The 14,523-nt window shown below is 53.9% G+C and overlaps 1 protein-coding gene across 1 annotated transcript in view; it reads left to right on the top strand.

The window, feature by feature from the left end:
* The window catches only part of LOC123395524, a 40,948-nt gene that overhangs the window by 14,095 nt on the left and 12,330 nt on the right, over positions 1-14,523 (top strand). The window lies entirely within an intron of this gene.

The raw sequence follows: 14,523 nt of genomic DNA, 5'->3' as shown, positions 1-14,523 counted from the left end.
CGGTGCTACCCAACATAAGAATAACATCCAATGAACAACAGCACCTTAAGATGCAACAAGCACATGATGCATGAGATGAATATGAGCATGCATCACTATTTCTATCACTAGCACAAGCATAAAGAGTGAATACATGTTCCTGGACAGAACTGCATCCTAAGCTATTTTGACATGCATGAGAATGACATGATCAGATGCGTCTCGTGAAAACGATGCAAAACCATATAAAGAACATTACAATCGGAGCTACGGATCAACGGGAATCAACGAAACAAGATATGAAGCCCTACGTGTCAAAATCATCACCACACACTCAAATGGCACAACTCTGGTATTTCCAGGTAGCCAAGACATAAAACTAACCAACATGAATGGGGTGGAGCAAAGAAGAACACCACAACATCAACTAAGTATTCACAAACATCAAAATGGCAAAACTACACAATCTGCCATAAACTGCATCATAACACTTTGTGAGCTACATGCAAAGCACCTACAGCCACCCAAATATGACAAATAATATATGTGGTTGTAGCTATCCAAGAATACTACAAGCACAAGCAAGAATCACACAAAAAGGAATTAAACACATAAAGTTACAAGGCTGCAAACTTGCCCAAAAATATCAGTTTTCAGGGACTTAGTGAAAATTCTAGATTCTCACTTTCTGTCTATGCTCTGAAGCATTTTGACAGCAGCCAAAACAATATCTACAGGACTCCAAATGACATGAAATTTTACAGGGAGCTAGACAAACATATCAGCTCCAACTTTCCGGTTGAAAGCTAAGTCTAGATCACAACACATTGACCTGCACAACCTCATCAACAGGAGAAGAAAATATAAACAGATTCTCAGCCACATGCCCACTTTGTCTAGGCACAACTTGCACACAAGATACACTTGTTAGAGTTATAATATAAGTCATGTACCCTTTTGTATTTATCCCAATATATAAGGGGTTTCCTGCATATAGTCCATCGCCTGTACGTGTATATATACTGGCCTATGGCCTCATGGAAATACAAGTTGCTTATTCCTAACATGGTATTAGAGCTAGGTTAACTTTCGCATGCCGCAACTCGTGCTGTTGATCCGCTCCTCCTCGTCGTTGGATCCCGTCCAGATCGAGGCGCCGCTGTCCCTCTCGTCTCGTGGCTCACCAGATCGATCTCGATCCCTCCACTGGGCGTGCCAGCGCCGCTGTTCCCTCGGTGCCGCTGTCTCTCTCGTCCCGTGGTTCCCCAGATCGACCGAGCCGCTGTTCCCTCGAGCCAGATCGAGGCTTCCCAGGCGCCGCTGTTCTCGTGGCTTCCCAGGCACCGCTGTTCCCCTCCAGTAGCGGCGGTTCCTAGGTGCCGCTGTTCCCTCGAGCCAGACCGAGGCTTCCCAGGCAGATCGCGCGTCAGCCGGATCCTGATCCAGTCGCTCCAACCGCCTCCTGATCCAGTCGCTCCAACCGCCTCCTGATCCAGGCGCACCGTGATCCAGCTGTCCAACCGCCTCCCACGGGATTGCTCTAACCGCCTGGACCAGGTACTGCCTACAGGATCGCATCGCTCCAACCGCCTGGACCAGGATCTCGCGGTTTCCACCCAGCCGACGTGTTTTCTGCCCTCGAGAACGATCGGCTTGTTCTCTCTGCTGTCGACGTGGTTTCTCATCCCGTTGACTAATTTCCTTTCCTTTCCTAAAAAAAAAGGAAAAAAAAGAAAAAAAAATGTCTACTGCATCTGGCTATGTTGTTGTCCCTCGCTGTTCGGTGATCTTCGATGGTACTAACTTCACCGAGTTCACTGGCTTCATGCGCATTCACATGCGTGGCATCCGTCTCTGGGAAGTTCTCTCTGGCGAGGTCTGTTGTCCGCCACGTCCGGTTCCTCCTGTGGCTCCCACTCCTCCGACTCCACCGGTTCTTCCCGCGGATGCTTCTCAGGCTGCGAAGGATGAGGCTAAGGTTGTTGATGAGGCTGCTATTCGCGTTTATGATGAGAAGGTTTTGGCTTATGAGGAGGCTCTTCAGGTGTATCATGGTGCTTTGTCTGTTTACACCCAGTGGCTTGATGATGATGCCCGTGCTGCAGCTGTTCTCACTGTCAGTGTTCTGCCTCAGTTTGCCTCTGAGTTTCTGGGACTTCCTACTGTGTTTGAGATGTGGACTCGCCTTCGTCAGCGCTATGAGCCCTCTGGTGATGCCTTATACCTCTCTATGGTCCGTCAGGAGCATGCTCTTCAGCAGGGTGACTCTACTGTTGATGACTTCTATGCACGGAGTTCTGCTATCTGGCGCCAGCTTGATTCTCTCCGCAGTGCTGGTTGTCGTACTTGCCCCTGTTGCCAGGTTGTCCAGGTCAACTTGGAGTTTCATCGCGTCTACGAGTTCCTGTCTCGGCTCCGTAAGGAGTTTGAGCCCCGGCGTGCTCAGTTGTTTGCTCGTGGCCGCATTTCTCTCATGGAGGCGCTTTCTTAGATTCGTGCTGAGGAGACTCGCTTACGTGGTGCTGGTTTGCTGGAGGTTCCCTCGGTGCTCGCTGCTCGCTGCTCGGACTTTTTCTCCGCCACCTGCTGCACCGACCCCTTCTCGCTCGAGTGCTCCGCCGTTCTTGCCCACTCCTTCTGGAGGCTCAGGTCGCTCTCGTCCACATTGTGGCTACTGCAAAAATGATGGTCATATTGAGTCCCACTACTACACAAAGAAGAAACACTTGCGCAATGCGCGATCATCATCTACAGCGACTTCGTCATCTACCTCGACAGCTTCAGCCATCGCTTTGACTGAGCAGGATATTCTGAGACTTAAGCGTCTGCTCGCTGCTTCAGGTTCTTCCTCGACGGGTACTGTTGGTTCTGTGACTGAGGCTTCCCACACTGAGCAACCACCTTCTTCACAGTCAGGTACATCCCCATGGGTTCTGGACTTTGGAACTTCTTTTCATATGACTTCTAACTCTTCCACTCTGTCCTCCCTTCGATCGCTTGATTCTCCTGTTCATGTCCTCATCGCTGATGGTACTCCCCTTCCTGTCGTTAGTAGAGGCACTCTTACCACTCCTTATTCTGTTCCGGATGTTGCTCATGTTCCTCGACTTACCATGAATCTGTTTTTCGCTGGTCAACTTGCTGATTTTGGTTGTCGTGTCATCCTTGACCTTGACTCTTGTTCTGTTCAGGACCGTCGCACGCACACTCTGGTTGGGGCTGGTCCTCGCCGCCGTGATTCTGAGAGTCTTTGGGAGTTGGACTGGCTTCATGTTCCTTCCGCTGCCCGCTCTATCGCCAGTTCTTCCGCTTTTGTTGCCTCGGCTACCGGTTCCTTCCAGCAGTGGCATCATCGACTTGGTCATCTTTGTGGTTCTCGTTTGTCGTCGTTAGTTCGTCGAGGTCTTCTGGGGTCTGTCTCAGGAGATGCCTCTTTAGAGTGTCAGGGTTGTCGTCTTGGCAAACAGATTCAGTTACCATATCCACATAGTGAGTCAGTGTCTAAGCGTCCTTTTGATTTAGTTCATTCCGATGTATGGGGTCCGGCTCCCTTCGCTTCGAAAGGGGGTCATAAATACTATATTATTTTCATAGATGACTTCTCTCGTTACACATGGCTTTATTTCATGACTTCTCGTAGTGAGGTGTTGTCCATTTATAAGCGTTTTGCTGCCATGGTTCATACTCAGTTCTCTTCTCCCATTCGTGTGTTCCGTGCTGACTCCGCTGGCGAGTATATCTCTAAGATGTTGCGTGGTGTTCTTGCTGAGCAAGGGACTCTCTCTCAATTCTCTTGTCCTGGTGCTCACGCTCAGAATGGCGTGGCTGAGCGCAAGCATCGTCATCTTCTTGAGACGGCTCATGCATTGATGATTGCTGCCTCTCTCCCACCTCATTTTTGGGCTGAGGCCGTCTCCACCTCCACCTATCTCATCAATTTTCAGCCTTCCGCTGCCCTACAGGGTGGTGTTCCTTTCGAGCGTCTTTTTGATCGTTCTCCCGATTATTCGATGCTTCGCTTGTTTGGTTGTGTTTGCTATGTTCTTCTTGCCCCCCGCGAACGCACCAAACTGACCGCTCAGTCTGTTGAGTGTGTCTTCTTAGGCTATAGTGATGAGCATAAGGGCTATCGTTGTTGGGATCCTATCGGTCGTCGGATGCGTATCTCTCGGGATGTGACTTTCGATGAGTCTCGTCCCTTCTACCCACACCCATCTTCCTCGACTTTTTCAGTGGAGGATATCTCTTTCCTCACTTTTGCTAACACACCTATCACACCCGTCGAGCCTTTGCCTATTTGCTCCGCTCCCTCTGCTTCTCCACCTCCAGTCGATTTGTCACCACCATCTTCCACGGTCTCCTCGTCTAGCATGTCACCGGATTCTACACCTTCATCTCCGGTGATTTCTTCGTCGCCACTCCTCGATTCTACATTGGCGATGCCTCCTTCCATTGTTTCATCTTTTCCTCGGTGTTACACTCGTCGTTCACGTTCTGTGGATGCCTCTGTGGATGTGTCGTCATCCTCGTCTCAGCCTACTTATGGCTTGCGTTCTCGTCCTCGTCCGCCTGTTGATCGCTTAGGATTTTCCACCGCTGGTGCTGCTGTTCTTGAGCCGACTACTTATCATCAGGCTGTTGTTCATCCTGAATGGCAATTTGCGATGGCAGAGGAGATTGTTGCTCTTGAACGCACTGGTACGTGGGATCTTGTTTCCCTTCCTCCCGGAGTCCGTCCCATCACTTGTAAGTGGGTCTACAAGGTTAAGACTCGCTCCGATGGTTCTCTTGAGCGTCACAAAGCTCGTCTTGTGGCTCGTGGTTTTCAGCAGGAGCATGGTCGTGATTATGACGAGACGTTTTCTCCTGTGGCTCATATGACCACTATTCGTACACTTCTAGCCGTGGCCTCTACACGCCACTGGTCTATCTCTCAGCTTGATGTTAAGAATGCTTTTCTTAATGGTGAGCTGCATGAGGAGGTATACATGCAGCCACCACCTGGGTATTCTGTTCCTGATGGCATGGTATGTCGTCTTCGTCACTCTCTCTATAGCCTTAAGCAAGCCCCCGCGCCTGGTTTGAGCGTTTTGCCTCTGTGGTGACTGCCGCTGGTTTTTCACCCAGTGTTCATGATCCAGCATTGTTCATTCACCTTTCTCCTCGTGGTCGAACTCTTCTTCTACTCTATGTTGATGACATGGTCATCACTGGGGATGACCCCGAGTATGTTGCTTTTGTTAAAGCCCGCCTTAGTGAGCAGTTCCTTATGTCTGATCTTGGACCTCTTCGCTACTTTCTTGGGATTGAAGTTTCTTCTACCTCTGATGGCTTCTTTATATCCCAGGAAAAGTATATCCATGATCTTCTTGCTCGTGCTGCTCTTACCGATGAGCGCATTGTTGAGACTCCTATGGAGCTCAATGTTCACCTCTCTGCTACTGATGGTGATCCCCTGCCTGACCCGACGCGTTACCGTCATCTTGTTAGCAGTCTTGTTTATCTAGCTGTCACTCGTCCGGATATCTCTTATCCGGTACATATTCTGAGTCAGTTCGTCTCTGCTCCCACATCGGTTCACTATAGTCATCTCCTCCGTGTTCTTCGATATCTTTGGGGCACGATCTCTCACCGTCTATTCTTTCCTCGCTCCGGTTCTTTACAGCTTCAGGCCTATTCGGATGCTACGTGGGCTAGTGATCCTTCAGATCGCCGTTCACTTTCTGCTTACTGTGTTTTTCTTGGTGGTTCTCTCATTGCCTGGAAGACGAAGAAACAGATTGCAGTTTCCCATTCGAGTGCAGAGGTTGAGTTGCGAGCGATGGCTCTTTTGACGGCAGAGGTGACTTGGTTACGGTGGTTACTTAGGATTTTGGTGTTTCTGTCACTACACCGACTCTGCTCTTATCTGACAGTACAGGTGCTATTAGCATTGCGCGTGATCCTGTGAAGCATGAGCTCACCAAGCATATTGGTGTTGATGCTTTCTATGTGCGCGCTGCTGTGCAGGATCAGGTTGTTGCTCTTCAGTATGCGCCTTCCGAGTTACAATTGGCGGATTTCCTGACGAAGGCCCAGACTAGAGCACAACATGGCTTTTATCTCTCCAAACTCAGTGTTGTTCATCCACCATGAGTTTGAGGGGGGGGGGGTGTTAGAGTTATAATATAAGTCATGTACCCTTTTGTATTTATCCCAATATATAAGGGGTTTCCTGCATATAGTCCATCGCCTGTACGTGTATATATACTGGCCTATGGCCTCATGGGAATACAAGTTGCTTATTCCTAACAACACTAAGAGTCCTAACAACACTAAGAGAGAAATGACACCAACATGATATAGAGATGAACACCTACTACTACCACGCAAGAAATCATGCCCTTGGGCTCATCCTATACCATGGAAACAAGGAGCAAACTTGGAACAAATCTGAATGTCATCTTCAGAAAGTGTCCCAATGGCAAAACTAACTTCATCACTGGATTTCTTGGGAGTTCTACCCCAAAATCATATATAATATGTAGGCACTTACTTGGAACAAGTGACCACAAACTAGGAAGGAAGAATCTACAAGAAATCATACATGGTGAATAGTGCAACATTTCATGTGCTATTCACTAGATCAACTCCTAGATAGCTACTAATTCATGTGCCCAATGACAATAGTGACATGAGGGTTTTGACCCCATGTATGTGTCATGCACATCAACACCACAAGCTCATCTACCAAGTTGATCACACACGCACAAGACATCATGCCCTTTCACATATGGTCATGTGGAGGTGCATAGTGACTGCAAAGGGGTTGATCCACACACATACATCTACTCCAATACACCACACTACAACATGCTCATGAACAAGACACATTTAACAAGACATATAAATAGCAACATGATCATGGAAGCATCAACACCATTCATGCACACCACTTGTGCCACAAGAGACAAACCCATGTGTGTGTGGTGCTCACACCCCACTACATACATGCACATTACAACACTACACTACTCCACACAAGCATAAGCATATGAGCACCTACACCACACTTCACATGCTACACCCACAATGCACATGCACCACATCCTTGAAATCTCACATCCACACATACACAAGCATGTATGTCACATGCACACATACACATATAAGACCCACAACTCCAATGCATTTGCAGGAAGGAACAAAATAAATGCTCTCCTTTTTATGCCTATTATTTAGGCACAAGAAGTAGCAAATATGGCAAGAAAAAAAATAGGAAAGAAGGCAAAAAAATAAAGTGGCAGGCCTGGGATTCGAACCCAGGGCCTCATGGAATCAACCACAGAGCCAGCTACACCCTGCTACTGTCATGGCTTCGACAGAACAGAGGGGTTCTAGCAATACAAAGCATCTCCTGCATCTACTGTGCAAAACAAGAGGGGCCTCATGGAATCAACCACAGAGCCAGCTACACCCTGCTACTGTCATGGCTTCGACAGAACAGAGGGGTTCTAGCAATACAAAGCATCTCCTGCATCTACTGTGCAAAACAAGAGCAATAAAAAGGGGGTTCGAGGAGAGTCGAACCCTGGACCTGCTGATTCAACAACAGACAGGGCACCACTCTGCTACTGCCCATGGGCTCGACAGAGAGGTGATGCCTAGCAGGATTACTACTGCGCTACTGCAGAAACTGTGCAACAAATACAATAAAAAAGGGGGCGGGTGCTTCGATGGGGATCGAACCCTGTATCTCCAACATACAACACACACATTCGAACCACGGTGCTATGACACGATCAACCGACAGAGAGGGGCACCACAACAGGGAAACTACTGCTGCTGCCCATCTGCCTACAGGGGAGCACCGGCGACAGGGAGACCGCCGGGGCTGCTGCTGCTGCGCTACCGGAGGGATCCACTACCTATCCAACGATGCAACACGAGGGGAGGGAAGCCCCTTCTACACCTACACACAGCCACGACTCATCCACACACAAATCAAGCTACTGCACCGAAGCACCTGCTCTGCTCTGCTTCAGACAGAGAAGCACGGCGAGTGCTACGGCGGATCTAGGCCGAGGGAAGGAGGAAGAAGGAAGGGGCGATGCTCCTCACCTTGGGGAAGGAAGGAGGGGAACCGATCGGAGAAGAGGGCGATGGAGAGGAAGAAGAATCGACGCCGAACGAGTCCCTGATGCAGAACCGAAGCAGAACGAAGGAGCACCGAGTCCGCGGCAACGGCGTGCTCCTGGTCGACGGTGAGGAAGCCCCTCGACCTCACCGAGGACAAAAATAGGGCGCGGTCACCAACCCCGTGCCCCTGGACATGGCCGCCGGCGCTGGACGACGATGAGGACGACGATCGACGGCGGGGAACTTCTCTGGTCTATCTACATCACTTACCAGGAGGGGAAAAGAGAGAAGGAGGGCGATGGCGGCGCACTGGAGGAAGGAGAGGGAAACCTAGGGAAGGAGGAGGGGTCCCTGCGACTTATATCGCCTCGGGGGAGACGCTAGAGCCACAGGATTGAGGCCATGGAGAATCGGTGGAGGAGGGGGAGTCGTACAGTAGCTGACGTCGCGAGGAGGAAGAGAGGGTCGCGCGGTGGGCTACTGCACAGGAGAGGAGGAGAAGATGGGCCACCAGAGCGGGAGGAAGCCCACTTAGGCGCCAGATAGAGAGAAAACAGCCCCTGGACTATTACCTATTTAATTAAACACAGAGAAAAGAAAGGGTCTACAGGGCTAACTATAGCAGATAAAATTCAAGCAAAAATGGCCCTGGACCTGAAAATAAATAAGCTACTTGAATAAAATACTAAAGGAATTTTTGGGGCAATCTAAATAAATACAAAACAGTATTATAGTTGCTGTTTTGTGTTTATTTTGCACCTTTAGAACACTATTCAAAACCCCATATTTAGCACCCCAATATACCCACATTATTTCCTAAACAGAAGACATTTTAAAATCAGGTTAGGCTCAAGTGGAATTTTGAACTTGGGAATAAAAGAGAGAAAGGGGTTTGCAATTAACACCCCATCACAAGCCACTACTACACCCCACATCAACACATGTACATCACCACATGAAATCACAAGATCACATCCAACAAGATATGTGCACACAAGACATGACATGACATGAAACATTATGGTATGCATGCATGCAAGGGAGACAAAAATAAGAGACACATGAAATCATACATGCAAAAGGACTCTCTCATATCAATGTCAATGTGGACCCATATCAAATAGGTACCAAATAGGGAAGGTTTACACTTGGGGCACTACATGTCCCCCCCTCTGTATTCACATGTTGACTTTCCGCGTCACACGTGAAAAGGGGTGTTGAAGTGTATATAGGTGGATTGCCTAGCCCTTTCCATCAGTTCGGACTTTTGGTTGCATTGGCTAGTGCATGAAGCTTAACAGGGGTGAGGTATCCATTGAGGAAGGAAGGGCAACAATTTGGCACTAGAAAGTCCCATTGACCTTCATGACAATGTTCCCTATCATCTTGGAATGAATGGTTCAATGCGCCACCACAGGTAGCTTGGAATGAATGGTTGTCTCCTCTAGATCAAACTGATAACCGCCTCATAAATTAGCTCATGATGCCACTTGTTAGAATAATTTGAGACGCATATTGATCCGTCGAGGTCAAGCAGTGACACATGCACAATGAAATGACAACGAGATTTGTTGACGAGATACACTGACATGGGTACATCCCCGGGGCATGACCATGGGTGCTCCTTCCCATGTACTAAAATAACATAGTACATGTTATGACTGGCACTACTTATAGCCGGAGGAGGCCCAATGGGCCCGTTTAGTTAGGGGCTTAGCCCAAGTCATCTTATTTTTATTAGCAATAAGGTTATATAAACTGTTGTAAGACACCCTTTTGGAATTAAGCAATAAGACATATTCTATTGCCCGGCTCCCAGAGGAGCTGGAATCCCTAACCCTAGCCGCCGCCTCTCCACCACGCGAGACGGCGCCCTCGCGCCGGCTGCCGCGCCCTCGCCCTCGCCAGCCTCCCTCCTACTCCTACAGTCTCCGACCAAGACCCGGTAGGATCCTAGCTCCTACCAGTTTTGTATCAGGAAGCTTCGGTTCGATCATGTCTTCGCCCCGCCCTCCCCATTCCTTCCGCTGCCGACCTCCACCACCGCCCCACTCGCCGCCACCACCACCGGCGCCCAGCACGTGCCCGTGCCGGTCACCGCCGCCGCACCGCTTCCCGCTGTCCTCACCCCGGAGGAGCTCACAGGAGCGATCCGCGACCTCGCCACTGCCGTGCAGGAGATCCGCGTCTACCTGGGCGGTCCCTACGGGCCGCCGCCGGTCGCGCCACCACCCGCCGCCAATGGACTGCCGCTACTTCCGTGGGAGCCGCCGCACCAGGCGGCATCTGCCGCGCCCGCCGGGCCGCTGAAGTCGGCGCTGCAACTCCAGCCGCCACCAGCCACCACCTCCGGGCCGGGTCCTCTTCACCAACTCTGGTTCCCGCCCTCGTCGTCGCCGCTACCGGCCTGGGTGACCGGGACGCAGCCGGTCTACACGATGGCCTCGACGCCGCCGTACATCCAGTCGCCATCGGCGTCACCCTCGCAGTACGACGGACCCCTCGAATCGGCCCCGACGGGTACCCGGGCCGACCCTCGCACTTCTCCGCGTCGATGAGCCCTACCACCACGACGCCCATACCCAGACGGCGCCGCGGTTCGCCAAACTGGACTTCGCCACCTATGACGGCACCGAGGACCCCCTGAACTGGCTCAACCAATGTGACCAGTTCTTCCGGGGGCAACGGATGCTTGCGTCTGAACGCACACCTCTAAGGCGCCGCACAGACGTGGTATTACGCTCTCGAGCAGGACGAGGGTGTCATGCCTCCATGGGAGCGTTTCCGCGAGCTCTGCCTCCTCCGCTTCGGGCCTCCTATCCAAGGGAGCCGCCTGGCGGAGCTTGGCCGCCTACCCTTTACCTCCACGGTGCAGGACTTCGCCGACCGCTTCCAGGCCCTGGCGTGTCACACGCCCGGCGTGACGGCTCGCCAGCGGGCCGAGCTCTTCGTGGGTGGGCTGCCGGACCATATCTGCGTGGACGTGGAGCTGCGGGGACCTCAGGACCTCTAGACGGCCATGTATTACGCCCGTGCCTTCGAGCGTCGCGCGCAGGCCCTGCAGCAGGCGTCGCCGGCTGGGGGCACCCGACAGCTCGGCAGGCCGGCCCCGACACCACCAGCGCGGGGGCGCCCGACTCCGGCCTCTCCGGCAGCCCCCGCTCCGACCGCGACGTGGCCCTTTCATCGGCTCACACCGGCCGAGCAGCTCGAGCGCCGTCGCCAGGGGCTTTGCTATAACTGCGACGAGCCCTACGTGTCGGGCCACGTCTTCCCGCGCCTCTTCTACTTGGAGGCATCGACTACGTCGAGGAGGACATCACCACTGACGGGCTCGGCGACCTGGCTGCCCCAGTTGCGGCGGAGGCCCCACCGGCGCCCGCTTTCGCGACGGCTCTCGTGGTCTTCCTCCATGCTCTCGCGGGCATTCGAGACGAGCGGACTATGCTCTTGCCGGTGACGATCAACGGTGAGCGCCTGGTGGCCCTCCTGGATACGGGCTCCACACATAACTTCCTGCCCGAGTCGACCATGCGTCGCTTAGCGCTCAGCCGACGGGCGGGGAGCATCTCCAGGTCACCGTGGCTAACGGCGACCGCCTCCGGTGCCATGGGATTGCGCGGGACGTGTCCATCACCATCGGCGACGAGCACTTCACCATCACGTGCGCCGACATTGACTTGGGCTGCTTCGACTTCATCCACGGCGTCGACTTCTTGCGGACCCTCGGTCCCATCCTCTGGGACTTCGACGCCATGACGATGACCTTCTGGCGCCAAGGTCACCGCATCCGGTGGGCGGGCGTGGGTGGCGCCTCCCCAGCGATGCCGCAGCTCCAGCTGGCAGCGACTGCTACAGGGCTCGAGCACCCACTGTTCGATCATCTCTTGCAGCAGCACCGCGACCTCTTCGACGAGCCCACGGGCCTTCCGCCAGCCCGGGTGTATGACCGCCACATTCATCTCCTGCCGAGCACGGCGCCGGTTGCGGTGCGCCCCTACCGCTACCCCCAGTTGCAAAAGGACGAGCTGGAGCGGCAGTGTGCGCTAATGCTCGCCTTGGGCATCATCCGGATTTCCACGTCGCCGTTTTCAGCGCCGGTCCTCCTTGTCCGCAAGTCGGACGACACGTGGCGATTCTGCATCGACTACCGCGCCCTGAACGCCCTGACGCTCAAGGACAAATTTCCTATCCCGATCGTCGACGAGTTACATGGGGCACGCTTCTTCACCAAGCTCGACCTCCATTCAGGCTACCACCAGGTGTGGATGCACCCGGACGATGTCGCGAAGACGGCGTTTCGGACTCATCACGGCCACTTTGAGTTCTTGGTGATGCCTTTTGGCCTCTCCAACGCTCCGGCGACCTTTCAGGCCTTGATGAACGACGTCCTCCGCCCCTACTTGCGTCGGTTTGTGCGTGTTTTCTTTGATGCCATTCTTATCTACAACGCCTCTTGGGCGGAGCACCTTCAGCATGTCGCCATCGTCTTCAACGAGCTTCGGGCGCATCATCTTCATCTTAAGAGCCCGAAGTGCTCGTTCGGCACGCCTTCCGTCGCCTACCTCGACCATGTCATCTCGTCCGAGGGTGTTGCTATGTACACCGACAAGGTGGCGGCTGTCGCGGCCTGGCCGACGCCGCACTCACCGCTGGCTCTCCGCGGCTTCCTAGGCCTCGTGGGGTACTACCGGAAATTTATCCGGGAGTTCGGCCTCATCGCGTCCCCTCTCACGCGCCTGTTGCGACGCGGCGCCTTTGCCTGGGATGCGGAGGCAACGGAGGCGTTCGAGGCTCTCAAGCAGGCCCTCACGATGGGTCCCGTCCTCCAGATGCCCGACTTCGACCGACCATTCATGGTGGACTGCGACGCCTCTGGTGTGGGATTCGGGGCCGTCCTTCATCAGGGTGACGGACCGCTGGCGTTTTTAGCAGGCCCTTCGCCGCGCGCCATCATAAGCTCGCGGCCTAAGAGAGGGAGCTCATTGGCTTGGTGCAGGCCGTGCGCCACTGGCGGCCATATCTTTAGGGACGGCCATTTCAGATTCGCACGGATCACTACAACCTCAAGTTCTTATTGGACCAGAGGCTGTCTACCGTGCCGGAGCACCAGTGGATCAGCAAGCTCTTTGGCTTCGACTTCATCGTCGAGTATCGTCCGGGCCGCCTTAACACCGTGGCCGATGCCCTGTCCCGCCGCGACGCCGACCACGACACGGACGCCGGCGACTCCGTCGGGGCGGCTCTCTGCATCCGCTCGGGGCCCTCCGCCCTCCTCGACGACATCCGCAGGGCTACCGCGGACACGCCGGTTTCTCAGCTCCTTCGGCAGCGCCTCGACACCGGCGACCTGGCGGAGCCGTGGTGTTTGGCGGACGGCTTGCTCCTGCATGGGCGTCGCCTCTTCGTGCCCGATCACGACGATCTCCGTCACCAGGTTCTGCCGCTGGCGCACTCGGCAGGCCACGAGGGGGTGCAAAAGACCCTCCACCGTCTCCGTGCAGATTTCTACATCCCCGGCGATCGGGCCTTGGTCCGGGACTGGGTGCGGTCGTGTGTTACATGCCAGCGTAACAAAACGGAGACACTGCGGCCCGCTGGGCTACTACAACCCCTGGAGGTGCCCTCTCAGGTCTGGGCCGATATCTCCATGGACTTCGTTGAGGGCCTCCCAAAGGTGGTCGGCAAGTCCGTCATCCTCACGGTGGTCGATCACTTCTCAAAGTACGCTCACTTCATCGCGCTCGGCCATCCCTAAACGGCTGCCTCCGTGGCTCGTGCCTTCCTCGACGGCATTGTCCGCCTCCATGGGTTTCCGTCTTCGATCGTCAGCGACCGGGACCCGGTGTTCACGGGGCATGTCTGGCGTGATCTCTTCCGTCTGGCGGGCGTGAAGCTCCACTTGAGTACGGCCTTCCATCCTTGTACGGCCAATCCGAGATGGTCAACAGGGTGATTGCCATGTATTTGCGTTGTGTTACAGGTGATCGTCCCCGTGCGTGGGTGGATTGGCTTGCATGGGCGGAGTACTGCTACAACACCTCTTATCACTCCGCCCTGCGTGCCATGCCGTTCGACGTGGTCTATGGCCGACCGCCCCCGCCCATCCTGCCGGTTAACCCTGGGACGGCTCGGACCGAGGCGGCAGGCGATCTTCTTCGCAGCAGGGACGAGATGCTTGCGGAGGTGCGCCAACGCCTTCTCCAGGCCCAGCAGCTGTCCAAGCAATACTACGACGACCATCACCGAGAGGTAGAGTTTGCGGTGGGCGATTGGGTGTGGCTGCGCCTCCTTCACCGCCCCCACACAGTCCCTGGACCCGCGCGCTAAGCGCAAGCTGGGCCCTCGCTACGAGGGGCCATTTTCTATGGTGGAGCGCATAGGCAAGGTGGCCTACCGCCTACAGCTTCCAGCCGGTGCCCGCAT

Source organism: Hordeum vulgare, chromosome 5H (genome assembly GCF_904849725.1).
Source record: "Hordeum vulgare subsp. vulgare chromosome 5H, MorexV3_pseudomolecules_assembly, whole genome shotgun sequence".
Classification (NCBI taxonomy): Eukaryota; Viridiplantae; Streptophyta; class Magnoliopsida; order Poales; family Poaceae; genus Hordeum; species Hordeum vulgare.
This window is presented reverse-complemented; position numbering and strand designations above follow the sequence as displayed.